Raw genomic sequence first — 26,153 nt, 5'->3', positions numbered from 1 at the left:
ACTGTAAATGACTACTGCATGTGTATTATCACTTTTGGAACTAAAATAAGTGTGTTTAGAGTCATTTTAATGCCTGAAATTGGTCGAAATAGAAGCTTCTGAGTAGGAGAAAAAGGCTGTAAAAATGGCAGTTTTGGACACATTGGGGCTTTAAAAAGTCGTTATTCAACACGAGGCCCAATCCAATTGACATTTTGAATCAATTTTTCTACAGTCCCAAAAATCAATTTTCTGATGAAAAACGATGACCCATGACCTGTCGAAAGTTCTCCAGATGATCCGAAATGGTAATTTTTTTAATGTTTTATTTTTTGACTGTAAATGACTACTGCATGTGAATTATCACTTTTGGAACTAAAATAAGTGTGTTTAGAGTCATTTTAATGCCTGAAATTGATCAAAATAGAAGCTTCTGAGTAGGAGAAAAAGGCTGTAAAAATGGCAATTTTGGTCACATTGGTGCTTTAAAAAGTAGTTATTCAACACGAGGCCCATTTCAATTGACATTTTTGAATCAATTTTTCTACAGTCCTAAAAACCAATTTTCTGATGAAAAACGATGACCCTTGACCTGTCGAACTTTCTTCCAGATGGTCAGAAATGGTAATTTTTTTAATGTTTTCTTTTTTGACTGTAAATGACTATTGCATGTGAATTATCACTTTTGGAACTAAATAAGTGTGTTAGAGTCATTTTAATGCCTGAAATTGGTCGAAATAGAAGGCTTCTGAGTAGGAGAAAAAGGCTGTAAAAATGGCAATTTTGGTCACATTGAGGCTTTAAAAAGTAGTTTCAACATGAGGCACAATCCAAATGACATTTTGAATCAATTTTTCTACAGTCCAGAAAATCAATTTTCTGATGAAAAACGATGACCCTGGGACCTGTCGAACTTTCTCCAGATGGTCAGAAATGGTAATTTTTTAATGTTTTAATTTTTTGACTGTAAATGACTACTGCATGTCAATTATCACTCTTGGAACTAAAAATAATTGTGTTTAGAGTCATTTTAATGCCTGAAATTGGTCGAAATAGAAGCTTCTGAGTAGGAGAAAAAGGCTGTAAAAATGGCAATTTTGGTCACATTGGGGCTTTAAAAAGTAGTTATCAACACGAGGCCCAATCCAATTGACATTTTGAATCAATTTTTCTACAGTCCAAAAAATCAATTTTCTGATGAAAAACGATGACCCGTGACCTGTCCAACTTTCTCCAGATGGTCAGAAATGGTAATTTTTTAATGTTTTATTTTTTGACTGTAAATGACGACTGCATGTGAATTATCAATTTTGGAACTAAAATAAGTGTGTTTAGCGTCATTTTAATGCCTGAAATTGTTGAAGATAGAAGCTTCGAGTAGGCGAAAAAGGCTGTAAAAATGGCAATTTTGATCACATTGAGGCTTTAGTTATTCAACACAAGGCCCAATCGAAATGATATTTTGAATCAATTTTTCTACAGTCCAAAAAATCAATTTTCTGATGAAAAACGATGACCCGTGACCTGTTGAACTTTCTCCAGATGCTCAGAAATGTTAATTTTTTAATGTTTTATTTTTTGACTGTAAATGACTACTGCATGTGTATTATCACTTTTGGAACTAAAATAATTGTGTTTAGAGTCATTTTAATGCCTGAAATTGGTCGAAATAGAAGCTTCTGAGTAGGAGAAAAAGGCTGTAAAAATGGCAATTTTGATCACATTGAGGCTTTAAAAAGTAGTTATTCAACACAAGGCCCAATCGAAATGATATTTTGAATCAATTTTTCTACAGTCCAAAAAATCAATTTTCTGATGAAAAACGATGACCCGTGACCTGTTGAACTTTCTCCAGATGGTCAGAAATGGTAATTTTTTAATGTTTTCTTTTTTGACTGTAAATGACTATTGCATGTGAATTATCACTTTTGGAACTAAATTAGTGTGTTTAGAGTCATTTTAATGCCTGAAATTGGTCGAAATAGAAGCTTCTGAGTAGGAGAAAAAGGCTGTAAAAATGGCAATTTTGGTCACATTGAGGCTTTAAAAAGTAGTTTCAACATGAGGCACAATCCAAATGACATTTTGAATCAATTTTTCTACAGTCCAAAAAATCAATTTTCTGATGAAAAACGATGACCTGTGACCTGTTGAACTTTCTCCAGATGGTCAGAAATGGTAATTTTTTAATGTTTTATTTTTTGACTGTAAATGACTACTGCATGTGAATTATCAGTTTTGGAACTAAAATAAGTGTGTTTAGAGTCATTTTAATGTCTGAAATTGGTCGAAATAGAAGCTTCTGAGTAGGCGAAAAAGGCTGTAAAAATGGCAATTTTGGTCACATTGGGGCTTTAAAAAGTAGTTATTCAACACGAGGCCCAATCAAAATGATATTTTGAATCAATTTTTCTACAGTCCAAAAAATCAATTTTCTGATGAAAAACAATGACCCGTGACCTGTTGAACTTTCTCCAGATGGTCAGAAATGGTAATTTTGTAATGTTTTCTTTTTTGACTGTAAATGACTATTGCATGTGAATTATCACTTTTGGAACTAAATAGGAGTGTTTAGAGTCATTTTAATGCCTGAAATTGGTCGAAATAGAAGCTTCTGAGTAGGAGAAAAAGGCTGTAAAAATGGCAATTTTGGTCACATTGAGGCTTTAAAAAGTAGTTTCAACATGAGGCACAATCCAAATGACATTTTGAATCAATTTTTCTACAGTCCAGAAAATCAATTTTCTGATGAAAAACGATGACCCGTGACCTGTCGAACTTTCTCAGATGGTCAGAAATGGTAATTTTGTAATGTTTTCTTTTTTGACTGTAAATGACTACTGCATGTGAATTATCACTTTTGGAACTAAAATCAGTGTGTTTAGAGTCATTTTAATGCCTGAAATTGGTCGAAATAGAAGCTTCTGAGTCGGAGAAAAAGGCTGTAAAAATGGCAATTTTGGTCACATTGGGGCTTTAAAAAGTAGTTGATTCAACACGAGGCCCAATCCAATTGACATTTTGAATCAATTTTTCTACAGTCCAAAAATCAATTTTCTTATGAAAAACGATGACCCGTGACCTGTCGAACTTTCTCCAGATGGTCAGAAATGGTAATTTTTTAATGTTTTATTTTTTGACTGTAAATGACTACTGCATGTGTATTATCACTTTTGGAACTAAAATAAGTGTGTTTAGAGTCATTTTAATGCCTGAAATTGGTCGAAATTGAAGCTTCTGAGTAGGAGAAAAAGGCTGTAAAAATGGCAGTTTTGGATACATTGGGGCTTTAAAAAGTCGTTATTCAACACGAGGCCCAATCCAATTGACATTTTGAATCAATTTTTCTACAGTCCCAAAAATCAATTTTCTGATGAAAAACAATGACCCATGACCTGTCGAAAGTTCTCCAGATGGTCCGAAATGGTAATTTTTTTAATGTTTTATTTTTTGACTGTAAATGACTACTGCATGTGAATTATCACTTTTGGAACTAAAATAAGTGTGTTTAGAGTCATTTTAATGCCTGAAATTGATCAAAATAGAAGCTTCTGAGTAGGAGAAAAAGGCTGTAAAAATGGCAATTTTGGTCACATTGGTGCTTTAAAAAGTAGTTATTCAACACGAGGCCCATTTCAATTGACATTTTGAATCAATTTTTCTACAGTCCTAAAAACCAATTTTCTGATGAAAAACGATGACCCGTGACCTGTCGAACTTTCTCCAGATGGTCAGAAATGGTAATTTTTTAATGTTTTATTTTTTGACTGTAAATGACTACTGCATGTGAATTATCACTTTTGGAACTAAAATAAGTGTGTTTAGAGTCATTTTAATGCCTGAAATTGGTCGAAATAGAAGCTTTTGAGTAGGAGAAAAAGGCTGTAAAAATGGCAATTTTGGTCACATTGGGGCTTTAAAAAGTAGTTATTCAACACGAGGCCCAATCAAAATGATATTTTGAATCAATTTTTCTACAGTCCAAAAAATCAATTTTCTGATGAAAAACGATGACCCGTGACCTGTTGAACTTTCTCCAGATGGTCAGAAATGGTAATTTTTTAATGTTTCCTTTTTTGACTGTAAATGACTATTGCATGTGAATTATCACTTTTGGAACTAAATAAGAGTGTTTAGAGTCATTTTAATGCCTGAAATTGGTCGAAATAGAAGCTTCTGAGTAGGAGAAAAAGGCTGTAAAAATGGCAATTTTGGTCACATTGAGGCTTTAAAAAGTAGTTTCAACATGAGGCACAATCCAAATGACATTTTGAATCAATTTTTCTACAGTCCAGAAAATCAATTTTCTGATGAAAAACGATGACCCGTGACCTGTCGAACTTTCTCCAGATGGTCAGAAATGGTAATTTTTTTAATGTTTTATTTTTTTACTGTAAATGACTACTGCATGTGAATTATCACTTTTGGAACTAAAATCAGTGTGTTTAGAGTCATTTTAATGCCTGAAATTGGTCGAAATAGAAGCTTCTGAGTAGGAGAAAAAGGCTGTAAAAATGGCAATTTTGGTCACATTGGGGCTTTAAAAAGTAGTTATTCAACACGAGGCCCAATCCAATTGACATTTTGAATCAATTTTTCTACAGTCCAAAAAATCAATTTTCTTATGAAAAACGATGACCCGTGACCTGTCGAACTTTCTCCAGATGGTCAGAAATGGTAATTTTTTAATGTTTTATTTTTTGACTGTAAATGACTACTGCATGTGTATTATCACTTTTGGAACTAAAATAAGTGTGTTTAGAGTCATTTTAATGCCTGAAATTGGTCGAAATAGAAGCTTCTGAGTAGGAGAAAAAGGCTGTAAAAATGGCAATTTTGGTCACATTGGTGCTTTAAAAAGTAGTTATTCAACACGAGGCCCAATCCAATTGACATTTTGAATCAATTTTTCTACAGTCCCAAAAATCAATTTTCTGATGAAAAACGATGACCCTTGACCTGTCGAACTTTCTCCAGATGGTCAGAAATGGTAATTTTTTAATGTTTTATTTTTTGACTGTAAATGACTACTGCATGTGAATTATCACTTTTGGAACTAAAATAAGTGTGTTTAGAGTCATTTTAATGCCTGAAATTGGTCGAAATAGAAGCTTTTGAGTAGGAGAAAAAGGCTGTAAAAATGGCAATTTTGGTCACATTGGGGCTTTAAAAAGTAGTTATTCAACACGAGGCCCAATCCAATTGACATTTTGAATCAATTTTTCTACAGTCCAAAAAATCAATTTTCTGATGAAAAACGATGACCCGTGACCTGTTGAACTTTCTCAAGATGCTCAGAAATGGTAATTTTTTAATGTTTTATTTTTTGACTGTAAATGACTACTGCATGTGAATTATCAGTTTTGGAACTAAAATAAGTGTGTTTAGAGTCATTTTAATGCCTGAAATTGGTCGAAATAGAAGCTTCTGAGTAGGAGAAAAAGGCTGTAAAAATGGCAGTTTTGGTCACATTGGGGCTTTAAAAAGTCGTTATTCAACACGAGGCCCAATCCAATTGACATTTTGAATCAATTTTTCTACAGTCCCAAAAATCAATTTTCTGATGAAAAACGATGACCCGTGACCTGTCGAAAGTTCTCCAGATGGTCAGAAATGGTAATTTTTTTAATGTTTTATTTTTTGACTGTAAATGACTACTGCATGAGAATTATCACTTTTGGAACTAAAATAAGTGTGTTTAGAGTCATTTTAATGCCTGAAATTGGTCAAAATAGAAGCTTCTGAGTAGGAGAAAAAGGCTGTAAAAATGGCAATTTTGGTCACATTGGTGCTTTAAAAAGTAGTTATTCAACACGAGGCCCATTTCAATTGACATTTTGAATCAATTTTTCTACAGTCCAGAAAATCAATTTTCTGATGAAAAACGATGACCCGTGACCTGTCGAACTTTCTCCAGATGGTCAGAAATGGTAATTTTTTAATGTTTTATTTTTTGACTGTAAATGACTACTGCATGTGAATTATCACTTTTGGAACTAAAATAAGTGTGTTTGGAGTCATTTTAATGCCTGAAATTAGTCGAAATAGAAGCTTCTGAGTAGGAGAAAAAGGCTGTAAAAATGGCAATTTTGGTCACATTGGGGCTTTAAAAAGTAGTTATTCAACACGAGGCCCAATCCAATTGACATTTTGAATCAATTTTTCTATAGTCCAAAAAATCAATTTTCTGATGAAAAACGATGACCCGTGACCTGTTGAACTTTCTCCAGATGCTCAGAAATGGTAATTTTTTAATGTTTTATTTTTTGACTGTAAATGACTACTGCATGTGAATTATCAGTTTTGGAACTAAAATAAGTGTGTTTAGAGTCATTTTAATGCCTGAAATTGGTCGAAATAGAAGCTTCTGAGTAGGAGAAAAAGGCTGTAAAAATGGCAGTTTTGGTCACATTGGGGCTTTAAAAAGTCGTTATTCAACACGAGGCCCAATCCAATTGACATTTTGAATCAATTTTTCTACAGTCCCAAAAATCAATTTTCTGATGAAAAACGATGACCCGTGACCTGTCGAAAGTTCTCCAGATGGTCAGAAATGGTAATTTTTTTAATGTTTTATTTTTTGACTGTAAATGACTACTGCATGTGAATTATCACTTTTGGAACTAAAATAAGTGTGTTTAGAGTCATTTTAATGCCTGAAATTGGTCAAAATAGAAGCTTCTGAGTAGGAGAAAAAGGCTGTAAAAATGGCAATTTTGGTCACATTGGTGCTTTAAAAAGTAGTTATTCAACACGAGGCCCATTTCAATTGACATTTTGAATCAATTTTTCTACAGTCCAGAAAATCAATTTTCTGATGAAAAATGATGACCCGTGACCTGTCGAACTTTCTCCAGATGGTCAGAAATGGTAATTTTTTAATGTTTTATTTTTTGACTGTAAATGACTACTGCATGTGAATTATCACTTTTGGAACTAAAATAAGTGTGTTTAGAGTCATTTTAATGCCTGAAATTAGTCGAAATAGAAGCTTCTGAGTAGGAGAAAAAGGCTGTAAAAATGGCAATTTTGATCACATTGAGGATTTAAAAAGTAGTTATTCAACACAAGGCCCAATCGAAATGATATTTTGAATCAATTTTTCTACAGTCCCAAAAATCAATTTTCTGATGAAAAACGATGACCCTTGACCTGTCGAACTTTCTCCAGATGGTCAGAAATGGTAATTTTTTAATGTTTTATTTTTTGACTGTAAATGACTACTGCATGTGAATTATCACTTTTGGAACTAAAATAAGTGTGTTTAGAGTCATTTTAATGCCTGAAATTGGTCGAAATAGAAGCTTTTGAGTAGGAGAAAAAGGCTGTAAAAATGGCAATTTTGGTCACATTGGGGCTTTAAAAAGTAGTTATTCAACACGAGGCCCAATCCAATTGACATTTTGAATCAATTTTTCTACAGTCCAAAAAATCAATTTTCTGATGAAAAACGATGACCCGTGACCTGTTGAACTTTCTCCAGATGCTCAGAAATGGTAATTTTTTAATGTTTTATTTTTTGACTGTAAATGACTACTGCATGTGAATTATCAGTTTTGGAACTAAAATAAGTGTGTTTAGAGTCATTTTAATGCCTGAAATTGGTCGAAATAGAAGCTTCTGAGTAGGAGAAAAAGGCTGTAAAAATGGCAGTTTTGGTCACATTGGGGCTTTAAAAAGTCGTTATTCAACACGAGGCCCAATCCAATTGACATTTTGAATCAATTTTTCTACAGTCCAAAAAATCAATTTTCTGATGAAAAACGATGACCCGTGACCTGTTGAACTTTCTCCAGATGCTCAGAAATGGTAATTTTTTAATGTTTTATTTTTTGACTGTAAATGACTACTGCATGTGAATTATCAGTTTTGGAACTAAAATAAGTGTGTTTAGAGTCATTTTAATGCCTGAAATTAGTCGAAATAGAAGCTTCTGAGTAGGAGAAAAAGGCTGTAAAAATGGCAATTTTGATCACATTGAGGATTTAAAAAGTAGTTATTCAACACAAGGCCCAATCGAAATGATATTTTGAATCAATTTTTCTACAGTCCAAAAAATCAATTTTCTGATGAAAAACGATGACCCGTGACCTGTTGAACTTTCTCCAGATGGTCAGAAATGGTAATTTTTTAATGTTTTATTTTTTGACTGTAAATGACTACTGCATGTGAATTATCACTTTTGGAACTAAAATAAGTGTGTTTAGCGTCATTTTAATGCCTGAAATTCGTCGAAATAGAAGCTTCTGAGTAGGCGAAAAAGGCTGCAAAAATGGCAATTTTGATCACATTGAGGCTTTGAAAAGTAGTTATTCAACACCAGGCCCAATCGAAATGATATTTTGAATCAATTTTTCTACAGTCCAAAAAATCAATTTTTTGATGAAAAACGATGACCCGTGACCTGTTGAACTTTCTCCAGATGGTCAGAAATGGTAATTTTTTAATGTTTTCTTTTTTGACTGTAAATGACTATTGCATGTGAATTATCACTTTTGGAACTAAATTAGTGTGTTTAGAGTCATTTTAATGCCTGAAATTGGTCGAAATAGAAGCTTCTGAGTAGGAGAAAAAGGCTGTAAAAATGGCAATTTTGGTCACATTGAGGCTTTAAAAAGTAGTTTCAACATGAGGCACAATCCAAATGACATTTTGAATCAATTTTTCTACTATATAAAAAATCAATTTTCTGATGAAAAACGATGACCCGTGACCTGTCGAACTTTCTCCAGATGGTCAGAAATGGTAATTTTTTAATGTTTTAGTTTTTTGACTGTAAATGACTACTGCATGTGAATTATCAGTTTTGGAACTAAAATAAGTGTGTTTAGAGTCATTTTAATGCCTGAAATTGGTCGAAATAGAAGCTTCTGAGTAGGAGAAAAAGGCTGTAAAAATGGCAGTTTTGGTCACATTGGGGCTTTAAAAAGTCGTTATTCAACACGAGGCCCAATCCAATTGACATTTTGAATCAATTTTTCTACAGTCCCAAAAATCAATTTTCTGATGAAAAACGATGACCCGTGACCTGTCGAAAGTTCTCCAGATGGTCAGAAATGGTAATTTTTTTAATGTTTTATTTTTTGACTGTAAATGACTACTGCATGTGAATTATCACTTTTGGAACTAAAATAAGTGTGTTTAGAGTCATTTTAATGCCTGAAATTGGTCAAAATAGAAGCTTCTGAGTAGGAGAAAAAGGCTGTAAAAATGGCAATTTTGGTCACATTGGTGCTTTAAAAAGTAGTTATTCAACACGAGGCCCATTTCAATTGACATTTTGAATCAATTTTTCTACAGTCCAGAAAATCAATTTTCTGATGAAAAACGATGACCCGTGACCTGTTGAACTTTCTCCAGATGGTCAGAAATGGTAATTTTTTAATGTTTTCTTTTTTGACTGTAAATGACTATTGCATGTGAATTATCACTTTTGGAACTAAATAAGTGTGTTTAGAGTCATTTTAATGCCTGAAATTGGTCGAAATAGAAGCTTCTGAGTAGGAGAAAAAGGCTGTAAAAATGGCAATTTTGGTCACATTGAGGCTTTAAAAAGTAGTTTCAACATGAGGCACAATCCAAATTACATTTTGAATCAATTTTTCTACAGTCCAGAAAATCAATTTTCTGATGAAAAACGATGACCCGTGACCTGTCGAACTTTCTCCAGATGGTCAGAAATGGTAATTTTTTAATGTTTTATTTTTTGACTGTAAATGACTACTGCATGTGAATTATCACTTTTGGAACTAAAATAAGTGTGTTTAGAGTCATTTTAATGCCTGAAATTGGTCGAAATAGAAGCTTCTGAATAGGAGAAAAAGGCTGTAAAAATGGCAATTTTGGTCACATTGGGGCTTTAAAAAGCAGTTATTCAACACGACGCCCAATCCAATTGACATTTTGAATCAATTTTTCTACAGTCCAAAAAATCAATTTTCTTATGAAAAACGAGGACCCGTGACCTGTCGAACTTTCTCCAGATGGTCAGAAATGGTAATTTTTTAATGTTTTATTTTTTGACTGTAAATGACTACTGCATGTGTATTATCACTTTTGGAACTAAAATAAGTGTGTTTAGAGTCATTTTAATGCCTGAAATTGGTCAAAATAGGAGCTTCTGAGTAGGAGAAAAAGGCTGTAAAAATGGCAATTTTGGTCACATTGGTGCTTTAAAAAGTAGTTATTTAACACGAGGCCCATTTCAATTGACATTTTGAATCAATTTTTCTACAGTCCAAAAAATCAATTTTCTGATGAAAAACGATGAGCCGTGACCTGTCGAACTTTCTCCAGATGGTCAGAAATGGTAATTTTTTAATGTTTTCTTTTTTGACTGTAAATGACTATTGCATGTGAATTATCACTTTTGGAACTAAATTAGTGTGTTTAGAGTAATTTTAATGCCTGAAATTGGTCGAAATAGAAGCTTCTGAGTAGGAGAAAAAGGCTGTAAAAATGACAATTTTGGTCACATTGAGGCTTTAAAAAGTAGTTTCAACATGAGGCACAATCCAAATGAAATTTTGAATCAATTTTTCTACAGTCCAAAAAATCAATTTTCTGATGAAAAACGATGACCCGTGACCTGTCGAACTTTCTCCAGATGGTCAGAAATGGTAATTTTTTAATGTTTTATTTTTTGACTGTAAATGACTTCTGCATGCGAATTATCACTTTTGGAACTAAATAAGTGTGTTTAGAGTCATTTTAATGCCTGAAATTGGTTGAAATAGAAGCTTTTGAGTAGGAGAAAAAGGCTGTAAAAATGGCAATTTTGGTCACATTGGTGCTTTGAAAAGTAGTTATTCAACACGAGGCCCATTTCAATTGACATTTTGAATCAATTTTTCTACAGTCCAGAAAATCAATTTTCTGATGAAAAATGATGACCCGTGACCTGTCGAACTTTCTCCAGATGGTCAGAAATGGTAATTTTTTAATGTTTTATTTTTTGACTGTAAATGACTACTGCATGTGAATTATCACTTTTGGAACTAAAATAAGTGTGTTTGGAGTCATTTTAATGCCTGAAATTGGTCGAAATAGAAGCTTCTGAGTAGGAGAAAAAGGCTGTAAAAATGGCAATTTTGGTCACATTGGGGCTTTAAAAAGTAGTTATTCAACACGAGGCCCAATCAATTGACATTTTGAATACATTTTTCTACAGTCCAAAAAATCAATTTTCTTATGAAAAACGATGACCCGTGACCTGTCGAACTTTCTCCAGATGGTCAGAAATGTAATTTTTTAATGTCTTATTTTTTGACTGTAAATTACTACTGCATGTGTATTATCACTTTTGGAACTAAAATAAGTGTGTTTAGAGTCATTTTAATGCCTGAAATTAGTCGAAATAGAAGCTTCTGAGTAGGAGAAAAAGGCTGTAAAAATGGCAATTTTGATCACATTGAGGATTTAAAAAGTAGTTATTCAACACAAGGCCCAATCGAAATGATATTTTGAATCAATTTTTCTACAGTCCAAAAAATCAATTTTCTGATGAAAAACGATGACCCGTGACCTGTTGAACTTTCTCCAGATGGTCAGAAATGGTAATTTTTTAATGTTTTCTTTTTTGACTGTAAATGACTATTGCATGTGAATTATCACTTTTGGAACTAAATTAGTGTGTTTAGAGTCATTTTAATGCCTGAAATTGGTCGAAATAGAAGCTTTTGAGTAGGAGAAAAAGGCTGTAAAAATGGCAATTTTGGTCACATTGGGGCTTTAAAAAGTAGTTATTCAACACGAGGCCCAATCCAATTGACATTTTGAATAAATTTTTCTACAGTCCAAAAAAATCAATTTTCTGATGAAAAACGATGACCCGTGACCTGTCGAACTTTCTCCAGATGGTCAGAAATGGTAATTTTTTAATGTTTTATTTTTTGACTGTAAATGACTACTGCATGTGTATTATCACTTTTGGAACTAAAATAAGTGTGTTTAGAGTCATTTTAATGCCTGAAATTGGTCAAAATAGGAGCTTCTGAGTAGGAGAAAAAGGCTGTAAAAATGGCAATTTTGGTCACATTGGTGCTTTAAAAAGTAGTTATTTAACACGAGGCCCATTTCAATTGACATTTTGAATCAATTTTTCTACAGTCCAAAAAATCAATTTTCTGATGAAAAACGATGAGCCGTGACCTGTCGAACTTTCTCCAGATGGTCAGAAATGGTAATTTTTTAATGTTTTCTTTTTTGACTGTAAATGACTATTGCATGTGAATTATCACTTTTGGAACTAAATTAGTGTGTTTAGAGTAATTTTAATGCCTGAAATTGGTCGAAATAGAAGCTTCTGAGTAGGAGAAAAAGGCTGTAAAAATGTCAATTTTGGTCACATTGAGGCTTTAAAAAGTAGTTTCAACATGAGGCACAATCCAAATGAAATTTTGAATCAATTTTTCTACAGTCCAAAAAATCAATTTTCTGATGAAAAACGATGACCCGTGACCTGTCGAACTTTCTCCACATGGTCAGAAATGGTAATTTTTTAATGTTTTATTTTTTGACTGTAAATGACTTCTGCATGCGAATTATCACTTTTGGAACTAAATAAGTGTGTTTAGAGTCATTTTAATGCCTGAAATTGGTTGAAATAGAAGCTTTTGAGTAGGAGAAAAAGGCTGTAAAAATGGCAATTTTGGTCACATTGGTGCTTTGAAAAGTAGTTATTCAACACGAGGCCCATTTCAATTGACATTTTGAATCAATTTTTCTACAGTCCAGAAAATCAATTTTCTGATGAAAAATGATGACCCGTGACCTGTCGAACTTTCTCCAGATGGTCAGAAATGGTAATTTTTTAATGTTTTATTTTTTGACTGTAAATGACTACTGCATGTGAATTATCACTTTTGGAACTAAAATAAGTGTGTTTGGAGTCATTTTAATGCCTGAAATTGGTCGAAATAGAAGCTTCTGAGTAGGAGAAAAAGGCTGTAAAAATGGCAATTTTGGTCACATTGGGGCTTTAAAAAGTAGTTATTCAACACGAGGCCCAATCAATTGACATTTTGAATCAATTTTTCTACAGTCCAAAAAATCAATTTTCTTATGAAAAACGATGACCCGTGACCTGTCGAACTTTCTCCAGATGGTCAGAAATGTAATTTTTTAATGTCTTATTTTTTGACTGTAAATGACTACTGCATGTGTATTATCACTTTTGGAACTAAAATAAGTGTGTTTAGAGTCATTTTAATGCCTGAAATTAGTCGAAATAGAAGCTTCTGAGTAGGAGAAAAAGGCTGTAAAAATGGCAATTTTGATCACATTGAGGATTTAAAAAGTAGTTATTCAACACAAGGCCCAATCGAAATGATATTTTGAATCAATTTTTCTACAGTCCAAAAAATCAATTTTCTGATGAAAAACGATGACCCGTGACCTGTTGAACTTTCTCCAGATGGTCAGAAATGGTAATTTTTTAATGTTTTCTTTTTTGACTGTAAATGACTATTGCATGTGAATTATCACTTTTGGAACTAAATTAGTGTGTTTAGAGTCATTTTAATGCCTGAAATTGGTCGAAATAGAAGCTTTTGAGTAGGAGAAAAAGGCTGTAAAAATGGCAATTTTGGTCACATTGGGGCTTTAAAAAGTAGTTATTCAACACGAGGCCCAATCCAATTGACATTTTGAATCAATTTTTCTACAGTCCAAAAAATCAATTTTCTGATGAAAAACGATGACCCGTGACCTGTTGAACTTTCTCCAGATGCTCAGAAATTGTAATTTTTTAATGTTTTATTTTTTGACTGTAAATGACTACTGCATGTGAATTATCAGTTTTGGAACTAAAATAAGTGTGTTTAGAGTCATTTTAATGTCTGAAATGGGTCGAAATAGAAGCTTCTGAGTAGGTGAAAAAGGCTGTAAAAATGGCAATTTTGGTCACATTGGGGCTTTAAAAAGTAGTTATTCAACACGAGGCCCAATCAAAATGATATTTTGAATCAATTTTTCTACAGTCCAAAAAATCAATTTTCTGATGAAAAACGATGACCCGTGACCTGTTGAACTTTCTCCAGATGGTCAGAAATGGTAATTTTTTAATGTTTTCTTTTTTGACTGTAAATGACTATTGCATGTGCATTATCACTTTTGGAACTAAATAAGAGTGTTTAGAGTCATTTTAATGCCTGAAATTGGTCGAAATAGAAGCTTCTGAGTAGGAGAAAAAAGCTGTAAAAATGGCAATTTTGGTCACATTGAGGCTTTAAAAAGTAGTTTCAACATGAGGCACAATCCAAATGACATTTTGAATCAATTTTTCTACAGTCCAGAAAATCAATTTTCTGATGAAAAACGATGACCCGTGACCTGTCGAACTTTCTCCAGATGGTCAGAAATGGTAATTTTTTAATGTTTTATTTTTTGACTGTAAATGACTACTGCATGTGAATTATCACTTTTGGAACTAAAATCAGTGTGTTTAGAGTCATTTTAATGCCTGAAATTGGTCGAAATAGAAGCTTCTGAGTAGGAGAAAAAGGCTGTAAAAATGGCAATTTTGGTCACATTGGGGCTTTAAAAAGTAGTTATTCAACACGAGGCCCAATCCAATTGACATTTTGAATCAATTTTTCTACAGTCCAAAAAATCAATTTTCTTATGAAAAACGATGACCCGTGACCTGTCGAACTTTCTCCAGATGGTCAGAAATGGTAATTTTTTAATGTTTTATTTTTTGACTGTAAATGACTACTGCATGTGTATTATCACTTTTGGAACTAAAATAAGTGTGTTTAGAGACATTTTAATGCCTGAAATTGGTCCAAATAGAAGCTTCTGAGTAGGAGAAAAAGGCTGTAAAAATGGCAGTTTTGGACACATTGGGGCTTTAAAAAGTCGTTATTCAACACGAGGCCCAATCCAATTGACATTTTGAATCAATTTTTCTACAGTCCCAAAATCAATTTTCTGATGAAAAACGATGACCCGTGACCTGTCGAAAGTTCTCCAGATGGTCAGAAATGGTAATTTTTTTAATGTTTTATTTTTTGACTGTAAATGACTACTGCATGTGAATTATCACTTTTGGAACTAAAATAAGTGTGTTTAGAGTCATTTTAATGCCTGAAATTGATCAAAATAGAAGCTTCTGAGTAGGAGAAAAAGGCTGTAAAAATGGCAATTTTGGTCACATTGGTGCTTTGAAAAGTAGTTATTCCACACGAGGCCCATTTCAATTGACATTTTGAATCAATTTTTCTACAGTCCTAAAAATCAATTTTCTGATGAAAAACGATGACCCGTGACCTGTCGAACTTTCTCCAGATGGTCAGAAATGGTAATTTTTTAATGTTTTAATTTTTGACTGTAAATGACTATTGCATGTGAATTATCACTTTTGGAACTAAATTAGTGTGTTTAGAGTCATTTTAATGCCTGAAATTGGTCGAAATAGAAGCTTCTGAGTAGGCGAAAAAGGCTGTAAAAATGGCAATTTTGATCACATTGAGGATTTAAAAAGTAGTTATTCAACACAAGGCCCAATAGAAATGATATTTTGAATCAATTTTTCTACAGTCCAAAAAATCAATTTTCTGATGAAAAACGATGACCCGTGACCTGTTGAACTTTCTCCAGATGGTCAGAAATGGTAATTTTTTAATGTTTTCTTTTTTGACTGTAAATGACTATTGCATGTGAATTATCACTTTTGGAACTAAATTAGTGTGTTTAGAGTCATTTTAATGCCTGAAATTGGTCGAAATAGAAGCTTCTGAGAGGAGAAAAAGGCTGTAAAAATGGCAATTTTGGTCACATTGAGGCTTTAAAAAGTAGTTTCAACATGAGGCACAATCCAAATGACATTTTGAATCAATTTTTCTACTATATAAAAAATCAATTTTCTGATGAAAAACGATGACCCGTGACCTGTCGAACTTTCTCCAGATGGTCAGAAATGGTAATTTTTTAATGTTTTATTTTTTGACTGTAAATGACTACTGCATGTGAATTATCACTTTTGGAACTAAAATAAGTGTGTTTAGAGTCATTTTAATGCCTGAAATTGGTCGAAATAGAAGCTTTTGAGTAGGAGAAAAAGGCTGTAAAAATGGCAATTTTGGTCACATTGGGGCTTTAAAAAGTAGTTATTCAACACGAGGCCCAATCCAATTGACATTTTGAATCAATTTTTCTACAGTCCAAAAAATCAATTTTCTGATGAAAAACGATGACCCGTGACCTGTTGAACTTTCTCCAGATGCTCAGAAATGGTAATTTTTTAATGTTTTATTTTTTGACTGTAAATGACTACTGCATGTGAATTATCAGTTTTGGAACTAAAATAAGTGTGTTTAGAGTCATTTTAATGCCTGAAATTGGTCGAAATAGAAGCTTCTGAGTAGGCGAAAAAGGCTGTAAAAATGGCAATTTTGATCACATTGAGGCTTTAAAAGTAGTTATTCAACACAAGGCCCAATCGAAATGATATTTTGAATCAATTTTTCTACAGTCCAAAAAATCAATTTTCTGATGAAAAACGATGACCCGTGACCAGTTGAACTTTCTCCAGATGGTCAGAAATGGTAATTTTTTAATGTTTTCTTTTTTGACTGTAAATGACTATTGCATGTGAATTATCACTTTTGGAACTAAATAAGTGTGTTTAGAGTCATTTTAATGCCTGAAATTGGTTGAAATAGAAGCTTCTGAGTAGGAGAAAAAGGCTGTAAAAATGGCAATTTTGGTCACATTGAGGCTTTAAAAAGTAGTTTCAACATGAGGCACAATCCAAATTACATTTTGAATCAATTTTTCTACAGTCCAGAAAATCAATTTTCTGATGAAAAACGATGACCCGTGACCTGTCGAACTTTCTCCAGATGGTCAGAAATGGTAATTTTTTAATGTTTTATTTTTTGACTGTAAATGACTACTGCATGTGAATTATCACTTTTGGAACTAAAAAAAGTGTGTTTAGAGTCATTTTAATGCCTGAAATTGGTCGAAATAGAAGCTTCTGAATAGGAGAAAAAGGCTGTAAAAATGGCAATTTTGGTCACATTGGGGCTTTAAAAAGCAGTTATTCAACACGACGCCCAATCCAATTGACATTTTGAATCAATTTTTCTACAGTCCAAAAAATCAATTTTCTTATGAAAAACGATGACCCGTGACCTGTCGAACTTTCTCCAGATGGTCAGAAATGGTAATTTTTTAATGTTTTATTTTTTGACTGTAAATGACTACTGCATGTGTATTATCACTTTTGGAACTAAAATAAGTGTGTTTAGAGTCATTTTAATGCCTGAAATTGGTCAAAATAGGAGCTTCTGAGTAGGAGAAAAAGGCTGTAAAAATGGCAATTTTGGTCACATTGGTGCTTTAAAAAGTAGTTATTTAACACAAGGCCCATTTCAATTGACATTTTGAATCAATTTTTCTACAGTCCAAAAAATCAATTTTCTGATGAAAAACGATGAGCCGTGACCTGTCGAACTTTCTCCAGATGGCCAGAAATGGTAATTTTTTAATGTTTTCTTTTTTGACTGTAAATGACTATTGCATGTGAATTATCACTTTTGGAACTAAATTAGTGTGTTTAGAGTAATTTTAATGCCTGAAATTGGTCGAAATAGAAGCTTCTGAGTAGGAGAAAAAGGCTGTAAAAATGACAATTTTGGTCACATTGAGGCTTTAAAAAGTAGTTTCAACATGAGGCACAATCCAAATGAAATTTTGAATCAATTTTTCTACAGTCCAAAAAATCAATTTTCTGATGAAAAACGATGACCCGTGACCTGTCGAACTTTCTCCAGATGGTCAGAAATGGTAATTTTTTAATGTTTTATTTTTTGACTGTAAATGACTTCTGCATGCGAATTATCACTTTTGGAACTAAATAAGTGTGTTTAGAGTCATTTTAATGCCTGAAATTGGTTGAAATAGAAGCTTTTGAGTAGGAGAAAAAGGCTGTAAAAATGGCAATTTTGGTCACATTGGTGCTTTGAAAAGTAGTTATTCCACACGAGGCCCATTTCAATTGACATTTTGAATCAATTTTTCTACAGTCCTAAAAATCAATTTTCTGATGAAAAACGATGACCCGTGACCTGTCGAACTTTCTCCAGATGGTCAGAAATGGTAATTTTTTAATGTTTTATTTTTGGACTGTAAATGACTACTGCATGTGAATTATCACTTTTGGAACTAAAATAAGTGTGTTTAGCGTCATTTTAATGCCTGAAATTCGTCGAAATAGAAGCTTCTGAGTAGGCGAAAAAGGCTGTAAAAATGGCAATTTTGATCACATTGAGGCTTTAAAAAGTAGTTATTCAACACCAGGCCCAATCGAAATGATATTTTGAATCAATTTTTCTACAGTCCAAAAAATCAATTTTCTGATGAAAAACGATGACCCGTGACCTGTTGAACTTTCTCCAGATGGTCAGAAATGGTAATTTTTTAATGTTTTCTTTTTTGACTGTAAATGACTATTGCATGTGAATTATCACTTTTGGAACTAAATTAGTGTGTTTAGAGTCATTTTAATGCCTGAAATTGGTCGAAATAGAAGCTTCTGAGTAGGAGAAAAAGGCTGTAAAAATGGCAATTTTGGTCACATTGAGGCTTTAAAAAGTAGTTTCAACATGAGGCACAATCCAAATGACATTTTGAATCAATTTTTCTACTATATAAAAAATCAATTTTCTGATGAAAAACGATGACCCGTGACCTGTCGAACTTTCTCCAGATGGTCAGAAATGGTAATTTTTTAATGTTTTATTTTTTGACTGTAAATGACTACTGCATGTGAATTATCACTTTTGGAACTAAAATAAGTGTGTTTAGAGTCATTTTAATGCCTGAAATTGGTCGAAATAGAAGCTTCTGAGTAGGAGAAAAGGGCTGTAAAAATGGCAATTTTGGTCACATTGAGGCTTTAAAAAGTAGTTATTCAACATGAGGCACAGTCAAAATGACATTTTGAATACATTTTTCTACAGTCCAACAAATCAATTTTCTGATGAAAAACGATGACCTGTCGAACTTTCTCCAGATGGTCAGAAATGGTAATTTTTTGATGTTTAATTTTTTTACTGTAAATGACTATTGCATGTGAATTTTCACTTTTGGAACTAAAATAAGTGTGTTTAGAGTCATTTTAATGCCTGAAATTGGTCGAAATAGAAGCTTCTGAGTAGGAGAAAAAGTCTGTAAAAATGGCAATTTTGGTCACATTGAGGATTTAAAAAGTAGTTATTCAACACGAGGCCCAATCCAAATGACATTTTGAATCAATTTTTCTACAGTCCAAAAAAACTATTTTCTGATAAAAAACGATGACCCGTGACCTGTCGAACTTTCTCCAGATGGTCAGAAATGATAATTTTTTAATGTTTTATTTTTTGACTGTAAATGACTACTGCGTGTGAATTATCACTTTTGGAACTAAAATAATTGTGTTTAGAGTCATTTTAATGCCTGAAATTGGTTGAAATAGAAGCTTCTGAGTAGGCGAAAAAGGCTGTAAAAATAGCAATTTTGATCATATTGAGGCTTTAAAAAGTAGTTATTCAACACAAGGCCCAATCCAAATGACATTTTGAGTCAATTTTTCTACAGTCCAAAAAAACAATTTTCTGATGAAAAACGATGACATGTGACCTGTCGATCTTTCTCCAGATGGTCAGAAATGGTAATTTTTTAATGTTTTATTTTTTGACTGTAAATGACTACTGCATGTGAATTATCACTTTTGGAACTAAAATAATTGTGTTTAGAGTCATTTTATTGCCTGAAATTGGTCGAAATAGAAGCTTCTGAGTAGGAGAAAAAGGCTGTAAAAATGGCAATTTTGATCACATTGAGGCTTTAAAAAGTAGTTATTCAACACGAGGCCCAATCCAATTGACATTTTGAATCGATTTTTCTACAGTCCAAAAAATCAATTTTCTGATGAAAAACGATGACTTGTGACCTGTTGAACTTTCTCCAGATGGTCAGAAATGGTAATTTTTTAATGTTTTAGTTTTTTGACTGTAAATGACTACTGCATGTGAATTATCACTTTTGGAACTAAAATAAGTGTGTTTAGATTCATTTTAATGGCTGAAATTGGTCGAAATAAAAGCGTCTGAGTAGGAGAAAAAGGCTGTAAAAATGGCAATTTTGGTCACATTGAGGCTTTAAAAAGTAGTTATTCAACATGAGGCACAATCCAAATGATATTTTGAATCAATTTTTCGACAGTCCAAAAAATCAATTTTCTGATGAAAAACGATGACCCGTGACCTGTCGAACTTTCTCCAGATGGTCAGAAATGCTTATTTTTTGATGTTTTATGTTTTGACTGTAAATGACTACTGCATGTGAATTATCACTTTTGGAACTAAAATAAGTGTGTTTAGATTCATTTTAATGGCTGAAATTGGTCGAAATAAAAGCGTCTGAGTAGGAGAAAAAGGCTGTAAAAATGGCAATTTTGGTCACATTGAGGCTTTAAAAAGTAGTTATTCAACACGAGGCCCAATTTAATTGACATTTTGAATCGATTTTTCTACAGTCCAAAAAATCAATTTTCTGGTGAAAAACGATGACCCGTGACCTGTCGAACTTTCTCCAGATGGTCAGAAATGGTAATTTTTTGATGTTTAATTTTTTTACTGTAGATGTCTATTGCATGTGAATTAGCACTTTTGGAACTAACATAAGTGTGTTTAGAGTCATTTTAATGCCTGAAATTGGTCGAAATAGAAGCTTCTGAGTAGGAGAAAAAGGCTGTAAAAATGGCAATTTTGGTCACATTGAGGCTTTAAAAAGTAGTTATTCAACACGAGGCCCAATCCAAATGACATTTTGAATCAATTTTTCTACAGTCCAAAAAAACAATTTTCTGATGAAAAACGATGACCCGTGACCTGTCGAACTTTCTCCAGATGTTCAGAAATGGTAATTTTTGAATGTCTTATTTTTTGACTGTGAATGACTACTGCATGTGAATTATCACTTTTGGAACTAAAATAAGTGTGTTTAGAGTCATTTTATTGCCTGAAATTGGTCGAAATAGAAGCTTCTGAGTAGGAGAAAAAGGCTGTAAAAATGGCAATTTTGATCGCATTGAGGCTTTAAAAAGTAGTTATTCAACACGAGGCCCAATCCAAATGACATTTTTAATCAATTTTTCTACAGTCCAAAAAATAAATTTTCTGATGAAAAACGATGCCCCGTGACCTGTCGAACTTTCTCCAGATGGTCAGAAATGGTAATTTTTTAATGTTTTATTTTTTGACTGTAAATGACTACTGCATGTCAATTATCACTTTTGGAACTAAAATAATTGTGTTTAGAGTCATTTTAATGCCTGAAATTGGTTGAAATAGAAGCTTCTGAGTAGGAGAAAAAGGCTGTAAAACTGGCAATTTTGGTCACATTGGGGCTTTGAAAAGTAGTTATTCAACACGAGGCCCAATCCAATTGACATTTTGAATCAATTTTTCTACAGTCCAAAAAATCAATTTTCTGATGAAAAACGATGACCCGTGACCTGTCGAACTTTCTCCAGATGGTCAGAAATGGTAATTTTTTAATGTTTTAGTTTTTTGACTGTAAATGACTACTGCATGTGAATTATCACTTTTGGAACTAAAATAAGTGTGTTTAGAGTCATTTTAATGCCTGAAATTGGTCGAAATAGAAGCTTCTTAGTAGGCAAAAAAGGCTGTAAAAATGGCAATTTTGATCACATTGAGGCTTTAAAAAGTAGTTATTCAACACAAGGCCCAATGGAAATGATATTTTGAATCAATTTTTCTACAGTCCAAAAAATCAACGATGACCCCGTGACCTGTTGAACTTTCTCCAGATGGTCAGAAATGGTAATTTTTTAATGTTTTAGTTTTTTGACTGTAAATGACTACTGCATGTGAATTGTCACTTTTGGAACTAAAATAAGTGTGTTTAGAGTCATTTTAATGCCTGAAATTGGTCGAAATAGAAGCTTCTGAGTAGGAGAAAAGGGCTGTAAAAATGGCAATTTTGGTCACATTGAGGCTTTAAAAAGTAGTTATTCAACATGAGGCACAGTCAAAATGACATTTTGAATACATTTTTCTACAGTCCAACAAATCAATTTTCTGATGAAAAACGATGACCTGTCGAACTTTCTCCAGATGGTCAGAAATGGTAATTTTTTGATGTTTAATTTTTTTACTGTAAATGACTATTGCATGTGAATTATCACTTTTGGAACTAAAATAAGTGTGTTTAGAGTCATTTTAATGCCTGAAATTGGTCGAAATAGAAGCTTCTGAGTAGGAGAAAAAGTCTGTAAAAATGGCAATTTTGGTCACATTGAGGATTTAAAAAGTAGTTATTCAACACGAGGCCCAATCCAAATGACATTTTGAATCAATTTTTCTACAGTCCAAAAAAACTATTTTCTGATAAAAAACGATGACCCGTGACCTGTCGAACTTTCTCCAGATGGTCAGAAATGATAATTTTTTAATGTTTTATTTTTTGACTGTAAATGACTACTGCGTGTGAATTATCACTTTTGGAACTAAAATAATTGTGTTTAGAGTCATTTTAATGCCTGAAATTGGTTGAAATAGAAGCTTCTGAGTAGGCGAAAAAGGCTGTAAAAATGGCAATTTTGATCATATTGAGGCTTTAAAAAGTAGTTATTCAACACAAGGCCCAATCCAAATGACATTTTGAGTCAATTTTTCTACAGTCCAAAAAAACAATTTTCTGATGAAAAACGATGACATGTGACCTGTCGATCTTTCTCCAGATGGTCAGAAATGGTAATTTTTTAATGTTTTATTTTTTGACTGTAAATGACTACTGCATGTGAATTTTCACTTTTGGAACTAAAATAAGTGTGTTTAGAGTCATTTTAATGCCTGAAATTGGTCGAAATAGAAGCTTCTGAGTAGGAGAAAAAGTCTGTAAAAATGGCAATTTTGGTCACATTGAGGATTTAAAAAGTAGTTATTCAACACGAGGCCCAATCCAAATGACATTTTGAATCAATTTTTCTACAGTCCAAAAAAACTATTTTCTGATAAAAAACGATGACCCGTGACCTGTCGAACTTTCTCCAGATGGTCAGAAATGATAATTTTTTAATGTTTTATTTTTTGACTGTAAATGACTACTGCGTGTGAATTATCACTTTTGGAACTAAAATAATTGTGTTTAGAGTCATTTTAATGCCTGAAATTGGTTGAAATAGAAGCTTCTGAGTAGGCGAAAAAGGCTGTAAAAATGGCAATTTTGATCATATTGAGGCTTTAAAAAGTAGTTATTCAACACAAGGCCCAATCCAAATGACATTTTGAGTCAATTTTTCTACAGTCCAAAAAAACAATTTTCTGATGAAAAACGATGACATGTGACCTGTCGATCTTTCTCCAGATGGTCAGAAATGGTAATTTTTTAATGTTTTATTTTTTGACTGTAAATGACTACTGCATGTGAATTATCACTTTTGGAACTAAAATAATTGTGTTTAGAGTCATTTTATTGCCTGAAATTGGTCGAAATAGAAGCTTCTGAGTAGGAGAAAAAGGCTGTAAAAATGGCAATTTTGATCACATTGAGGCTTTAAAAAGTAGTTATTCAACACGAGGCCCAATCCAATTGACATTTTGAATCGATTTTTCTACAGTCCAAAAAATCAATTTTCTGATGAAAAACGATGACTTGTGACCTGTTGAACTTTCTCCAGATGGTCAGAAATGGTAATTTTTTAATGTTTTAGTTTTTTGACTGTAAATGACTACTGCATGTGAATTATCACTTTTGGAACTAAAATAAGTGTGTTTAGATTCATTTTAATGGCTGAAATTGGTCGAAATAAAAGCGTCTGAGTAGGAGAAAAAGGCTGTAAAAATGGCAATTTTGGTCACATTGAGGCTTTAAAAAGTAGTTATTCAACATGAGGCACAATCCAAATGATATTTTGAATCAATTTTTCGACAGTCCAAAAAATCAATTTTCTGATGAAAAACGATGACCCGTGACCTGTCGAACTTTCTCCAGATGGTCAGAAATGCTTATTTTTTGATGTTTTATGTTTTGACTGTAAATGACTACTGCATGTGAATTATCACTTTTGGAACTAAAATAAGTGTGTTTAGATTCATTTTAATGGCTGAAATTGGTCGAAATAAAAGCGTCTGAGTAGGAGAAAAAGGCTGTAAAAATGGCAATTTTGGTCACATTGAGGCTTTAAAAAGTAGTTATTCAACACGAGGCCCAATTTAATTGACATTTTGAATCGATTTTTCTACAGTCCAAAAAATCAATTTTCTGGTGAAAAACGATGACCCGTGACCTGTCGAACTTTCTCCAGATGGTCAGAAATGGTAATTTTTTGATGTTTAATTTTTTTACTGTAGATGTCTATTGCATGTGAATTAGCACTTTTGGAACTAACATAAGTGTGTTTAGAGTCATTTTAATGCCTGAAATTGGTCGAAATAGAAGCTTCTGAGTAGGAGAAAAAGGCTGTAAAAATGGCAATTTTGGTCACATTGAGGCTTTAAAAAGTAGTTATTCAACACGAGGCCCAATCCAAATGACATTTTGAATCAATTTTTCTACAGTCCAAAAAAACAATTTTCTGATGAAAAACGATGACCCGTGACCTGTCGAACTTTCTCCAGATGTTCAGAAATGGTAATTTTTGAATGTCTTATTTTTTGACTGTGAATGACTACTGCATGTGAATTATCACTTTTGGAACTAAAATAAGTGTGTTTAGAGTCATTTTATTGCCTGAAATTGGTCGAAATAGAAGCTTCTGAGTAGGAGAAAAAGGCTGTAAAAATGGCAATTTTGATCGCATTGAGGCTTTAAAAAGTAGTTATTCAACACGAGGCCCAATCCAAATGACATTTTGAATCAATTTTTCTACAGTCCAAAAAATAAATTTTCTGATGAAAAACGATGCCCCGTGACCTGTCGAACTTTCTCCAGATGGTCAGAAATGGTAATTTTTTAATGTTTTATTTTTTGACTGTAAATGACTACTGCATGTCAATTATCACTTTTGGAACTAAAATAATTGTGTTTAGAGTCATTTTAATGCCTGAAATTGGTTGAAATAGAAGCTTCTGAGTAGGAGAAAAAGGCTGTAAAACTGGCAATTTTGGTCACATTGGGGCTTTGAAAAGTAGTTATTCAACACGAGGCCCAATCCAATTGACATTTTGAATCAATTTTTCTACAGTCCAAAAAATCAATTTTCTGATGAAAAACGATGAGCCGTGACCTGTCGAACTTTCTCCAGATGGTCAGAAATGGTAATTTTTTAATGTTTTCTTTTTTGACTGTAAATGACTATTGCATGTGAATTATCACTTTTGGAACTAAATTAGTGTGTTTAGAGTAATTTTAATGCCTGAAATTGGTCGAAATAGAAGCTTCTGAGTAGGAGAAAAAGGCTGTAAAAATGACAATTTTGGTCACATTGAGGCTTTAAAAAGTAGTTTCAACATGAGGCACAATCCAAATGAAATTTTGAATCAATTTTTCTACAGTCCAAAAAATCAATTTTCTGATGAAAAACGATGACCCGTGACCTGTCGAACTTTCTCCACATGGTCAGAAATGGTAATTTTTTAATGTTTTATTTTTTGACTGTAAATGACTTCTGCATGCGAATTATCACTTTTGGAACTAAATAAGTGTGTTTAGAGTCATTTTAATGCCTGAAATTGGTTGAAATAGAAGCTTTTGAGTAGGAGAAAAAGGCTGTAAAAATGGCAATTTTGGTCACATTGGTGCTTTGAAAAGTAGTTATTCAACACGAGGCCCATTTCAATTGACATTTTGAATCAATTTTTCTACAGTCCAGAAAATCAATTTTCTGATGAAAAATGATGACCCGTGACCTGTCGAACTTTCTCCAGATGGTCAGAAATGGTAATTTTTTAATGTTTTATTTTTTGACTGTAAATGACTACTGCATGTGAATTATCACTTTTGGAACTAAAATAAGTGTGTTTGGAGTCATTTTAATGCCTGAAATTGGTCGAAATAGAAGCTTCTGAGTAGGAGAAAAAGGCTGTAAAAATGGCAATTTTGGTCACATTGGGGCTTTAAAAAGTAGTTATTCAACACGAGGCCCAATCAATTGACATTTTGAATCAATTTTTCTACAGTCCAAAAAATCAATTTTCTTATGAAAAACGATGACC

This window comes from Triturus cristatus, chromosome 4_2 (genome assembly GCF_964204655.1).
Source record: "Triturus cristatus chromosome 4_2, aTriCri1.1, whole genome shotgun sequence".
Lineage (NCBI taxonomy): Eukaryota > Metazoa > Chordata > Amphibia > Caudata > Salamandridae > Triturus > Triturus cristatus.
Note: the sequence above shows the minus strand (reverse complement) of the source record.